Consider the following 5,989-nt stretch of genomic DNA (forward strand, 5'->3'; position numbering starts at 1 on the left):
AAAAGGGGAATATAAGGTCATCATTCTACCTCTAGACAGACCTTACAATACTTCAATCACTTCCAGACAGGTAACAAATTTCTTTCCCCATTTTTGCTGGGATATTGTGAGTTGCTTATTACTTCTCTTTTATAGGCAATTGATTTTTCTTATGTGCTCCATGTCATCCTTACCGTCTGAGTAATGTTAATGCACCCTCACTATTGTAAACTATTTCATTTTTGCTTTAATGATTTTCCCCCCAAAACAAATATTGAGAATCAGGCATTTTTAACTCTTGTCTTGCTCTTCCATTTATTGTTCCTGTGACTTTAGGCAAATCACTTCTTCCTGAGCCTTAGCTTTTTTGCTAATATTCAATTACAACACCCTCTAAACTCATGAAATCCCTTCAGTGGTATTAGACCACTGTTTCTTTCTTGCAAAGTTTAACATGCCTGCCTTCACAATGAGAAGTGTTTAAAGTTGAGATTAACTTAAAGCTCATCTTTACCTTAGGTTTTTCTCCGTTGACAGTATTTACTTTAGACCCTGTGTAGTTTTCTCTTTTTTTAAACAATATAGGCCATGTATTTGACACACTGACCACTTCATCTTTTGCACTTCTTTGATTTCTGCAATGTAAACTCTATCTTTTTTGGTGCCCTTTTCTAGCTCCTCTTCTATATCCGTATTCCTCAGGGCTCTGTCCTCGATGTCTTCCCCCAGTCTCCCCATACGATCCTCCGTCCACACACATGGTTTCAAGGGCCGTCCATGCATCAGTGACTGCTAACCCACATCTCCAGCTCGTATACTTCCAGATCTGCACCCCTTCATTCTGCTGCCCCCTTGATATCTGCAGCCGAGCGTGGTACAAGCACCTCCAATGCTAGAGACCTGACACAAAACTCATCACAGTTTCTGCTTCTTCTCCGTGTGTCCTATGCTTATTCAATGTTGCATCATTCCCCCAATCGCTCAAGCCACAAACCCGGAAGTCATCTGTTCATATTCCATTCTCAATTCCTACATCCAACTAATGTCTCTGGATAGTGTGACTGGGAGAAGGTACAAGTGGGACAGCTTTGCTTTTGGATCATACAACAGGCCGTTGTGGACAAAACCTCCCCTCCCCTCCAGAGAGGACATGAGGTTCGGTCCATGTGAAAACAAGTTCACGAATTCATTTTGTAAAAGGAGAATTCACATATTTAAACACCAGAGTCTTCTCTAAATTTGAAACTTATTTCCAGGCTGAAATTAGCGAAGTGATCTAATGGAATGCTCATCCCGCTAAAGGGGTGCATTTATTTTCATTAATTTAATATGAACACACTCCAGTCCAACCCGAAATAGTTTTATCTTTATTCAAGTTAAAACAATAAACAATACACATTTTGATCTAACTCTGGTTGTTTGAAAGAAACAATCTGGAAAATGATCCTGTGATTTGAGGTTTGTGCCAAATTAGAGAACTATAGAAAAATTCTACTTTCTGTTAGCTTAGAACATTCGATTTCCTTCCTCCATATAAAGCCAAGGATTCATTACCCATGTTGATCTATTCTATGTCAGGTGACTGCAAAATTTCAAAAACACAAATAGAAACAAAACTCTGACTCTTACAGTTTCTCTTCGGAGAAACCTCATCAGAAAAAATATTTACATAAGAACATGCATGAAAGTACTTTTAAGCATACAAACTGCAGCCACAATGAATAGGACTTAAAGGGTTTTTTATTTTTCATTTTTACAAAGTGTTTACTATGTGCTAGGCACTCTTTTAAATACTTTATAAGCGGCCCTCTAGGCGCAGTGGGCAGCGCGTCAGTCTCATAAATACTTTATAAATACAGTCAACCCTTGAACAATGAAGGGCTTAAGGGCACTGACTCTCCACAAAGTCAAAAATTGCATATAACTTTTGATTCCCCAAAAACTTAACTATTTTTTTAAAGATTTTATTTATTTATTTGATAGAGAGCGAGCATGAGGAGGGGGAGGGGCAGAGGCAGAAGGAGAAGCAGACTCCCCACTGAGCAGGGAGCCAGATGAGGGGCTCATCCCAGGACTCTGGGATCAGGATCTGAGCTGAAGGCAGATGCTTAACCAACTGAGCCAACCAGGTGCTCCAGAACTTAATGATTAACAGCCTACTGTTGACCAGAAGCCTTACCAGTTACATAAACAATTAAAACATAATTTTGTACATTATATATGTATCATATACTGTATTCTTACAATAAAGCAAGCTAGAAAAAAGAAAAAGTAAGAAAATCACAAGGCAGAGAAAATACATTTACAGTACTGTACCGTATTTATAAAAAGAAATCCATGTGTTCAAACCTGTGTTGTTCAAACACCAACTGTACTAATTTACTTAATCCTCAGAATAAGCCTGTAAAAGAGATGTTTATAAAGTCTGTAAAATGCAACAGTGCCCATTTTTCAGATTAAGAAACTGATGCTCAGAGAAGTAACTTGCCTAAGATTCCATAGCCAGTAAGAAATACAACTGGGATTCCAACCCAGGCTGTGTCTGGCTGTAGAGTGCACTTGCTTAATCATAATGCCATGGTCAGAATATTTCTTAACCTGATTTCAATCAAACTCAACTGACATATGCTATATTTCTTGGGGAATGTTCAGGATAGTCAACTTATCTGAATTTTCAGATGTATGGTGAAGCATATAAAAATCTTCACAACCTGTATGCAAATTATTCCTGTACTGTCTCCTTCCTTCTATTAGGCACAGGAGAAATGATTTCCCTGCCATCCAAGTATCTGTCAGAAATTAGTTCCTAGAAGATATACTTCTGTCTTAAATTTAACTTCCACAAGATCAAGGTGATATTCAAAGATGAGATTATTTAGAAGTGGCTCAGGACATAACAGCACTAGAAATGAAATGTAGTCAAAGTTTCTGAAGAGACTCACAAAGAACAGAAATTTTGTCCTAAAAAAAGAAATGCTTGGAAATGCAGAATACAAGCATTAATAATTCACAAAGAAGTCTGTAGCACTACATAAAATGTTCCTAGCCAGAACCTGGCCGTGTGGCTTTAAATGAATTTGGGGAATAATTTTATAAACATCAGGTGTGTTTGGTCTGTGAAAGACACCCACACCATTTATATGAAAGCAATTATTCTAACATGTGTTTTTAATGGTGACATATATCCAAAATTAAATCTTAGGGACAATGTTCTAATTTTGGACATTAATAATTATTTTCGATTTCTCTAGGCCACTCTACAGGAGCTAAGATAATTTTGTAAAATTTAAGCATGACCACCAGTTTGATTAATAATATGCTGAAGGAAGCAAATTGACGGAATAAAATTATGCATTCATAATTCTAAGATATTAACTAAAAACACTATGGTATCATTACTCTTCAACTTACTGGGTTTATACAAACTGAAAAGGTAGAATTCTTGGCTTTTATTTATTTCACATTTCTTGCAGACAACGTTTTTGCTAAATGAACAAAGTCAGCTAAACTGGACGCTTCATACGTGTTTCTTCTCTATCAAATTTTAGGGTCAAATGAAGCTTCTTCAGTTCTTTACTGAGTGTGTCTTGCAGGATGGCCTTGTGACTGACAAGTAAGGTCAAGCCAGCCTGCCATCCTCGCTGCCAATCACAGGCCACAGGCACCTCTTACATGTCCCCACTGTGATTCCTGTCACTGCCACCACATGGCTGGTGGCTCTTTGTTTACATACAAAAAAGCTAGACAATATATTTTTCACCACTTACAAGGGCTTTAGAATAATGGAACAAGTTTGCAATTAATTCAGCACTGTCTGTTTTATAGAATATAATTCAAAATTAATAAATTCCATAAGATTTGACTAAACCCAGAAATGAATTTCCCTCCAATACCTCTGGAGAGAGAATTTTAAATAACATGCTTACTTTTAATTAAATATTCTTGACCATCAAGGCCTATTTAGATCATCATTAGACAAGCCAATCCTCAGTAACTTTGCTGGTTATTTATCCATATTTCTTCAACAGAGCTGATCACTTAGAGTGTGATCTCTCTGAAAGCAAGCTTTTCTATTATCTAATCATACATTCTTATAGCCCCTATCAGAATTCTTGGCATACAGTAGATTCCTAGTACAGTAGATGTTCTCATTCAGCCCAGCATTTATAAAGTGTGTGCTATATTCCTGGCCTATTTTAGAGACATAGGATCACAGAAGTGGACCTGTCTTCAAAAAGCTTATAATCAAATAGAGGATATCAATGCAGTGTAGTAGATTTTTGGCATGAGTATGTGTCAAATCCTGGGAGAGTACATAGATGGTACACCTGCCTTCAATGGAAGAAAAGGCAGTGCCTTAAAGTGCTCATGTTAGATAGGAATGTGATGAGGAGGGCAGTGGTATGTGCAAAGTTACCAAAGATGCAGGACAACAATGGTCAAAGTTTCAAGGAACTTAACTTGAAGGGCAGAGTGTATGAGGATGGTGGGAGAGGGAATTGGGTCATGGGAGAGGGAGTAGATCGTGGAAGATGTATGGTAAAAGAGTGGAGCAGCAGATCCAAAAAAAATGAACAAAGTGGAAGAGTTTGGATTTTATCAGGAAGGCTATGAGAAATAGCTGAAAGTTACTAAGTAGTGAACTAACAGGACTGATTGGGATTTGGGAATGAACTCCTCAACAACAATATATAGATTGAATTGAAGGGGACTGAAAGATGCTACAGTGACTCAGAAAAAAAAAAAAGCAATGATGGCCTAAATTATAGCAGTGTCAGCAGAGAAAGAAGAAGAAAATATTTTTTAAAGATTTTATTTATTTATTTGAGAGAGAGCGAGTGTGAGCGGGGAGAGGAGAGGGAGAGGCACAAGCAAACTCTGCCCTGAGCACGGAGCCCAACGCAGGCTTTGATCCCAGGACCCTGAGATCACAACCCCTTGAGATCACGACCTGAGCCAACATCTAGAGTTGGACGCTCAACCGACTGAGCCACCCCTGGAAGAAGAAAATATTCTAAGAGATATTATGGAGATAGAATAAAGAAGACTTCAAACTAGTTATTAAAACACCAAGAAACAGAAGAATGTCTGCTACGATTCTGGTCTGGTCATCATTGTGGATCTTGGTACCATTCACCAGGAGAAAGGTGATGAGAAGAAGAGCAAATTTAGTAGATTATGAGAGGAAAAAATTGATGAGATCTAAATGTGCTGAGTTTGGTTGCACTGTTAGATCATCTGGAAAGGAGGGACAGCAAAGAATAGTGGTTAAGAGAGCAGACTTTCCATCAAATGGGGTGATTATAATAGCACCTGTCCCACAGGGTTACTGCAAGTGCTAAGTGAGTTAATATGTAAAAGTTCATAAGGCAAGGCCTGATATGTACATGTTATCTAATAATGCTCTTCACTGTCATTATTTTTATCCAAGGCACCCAAGCAGTTTTAGATGGATTCCAAAACTCAGTAGAAAAATGTGAGCCAGTAATCCCCCACTTTGGGGATCATCATCAGTTGGGCCGTGTTCTTCAACCACTACTCTGCATCAGAATCATCCAGGAGCATTAGAAAATGTCCTTCTCTAGTATTTTCCCCCTCAATATTACAGGGTATTACAGGACCTTCCCCTGGAGATTCAGATGTACAGCCAACAGAGAGTACAGGTAGGTAGACGTAGAAGATGAAAGCACATGCAAGGTGAGATCTCACTGGAAAAGTAGGCAGAATGACAAGAGGTCTTAATGTTCAAGGTTTCCAGACCAAATCATCATCTTTCTAACATGACCAGCTCTTTCTCCAGATTCTATAATGTTCATAATGGGACTATGGACAAATAAGAACCATAATCTGATGGACAAATGCAAAAAATGCTAGAATCTACTGTTTTGTACCACCTATTATGAGATGTTGTGGGAAAGCCAGTAACTATTCCCACTGTCTGTCACACTGAGGCAGAATTCAAGCAGGCTTTGAGAACCCTGGGGACTAGAGAAGATTCAAGGCGTGATTC

This window comes from Leptonychotes weddellii, chromosome 12, assembly GCF_054177405.1.
Source record: "Leptonychotes weddellii isolate Sample4059 chromosome 12, ASM5417740v2, whole genome shotgun sequence".
Classification (NCBI taxonomy): domain Eukaryota; kingdom Metazoa; phylum Chordata; class Mammalia; order Carnivora; family Phocidae; genus Leptonychotes; species Leptonychotes weddellii.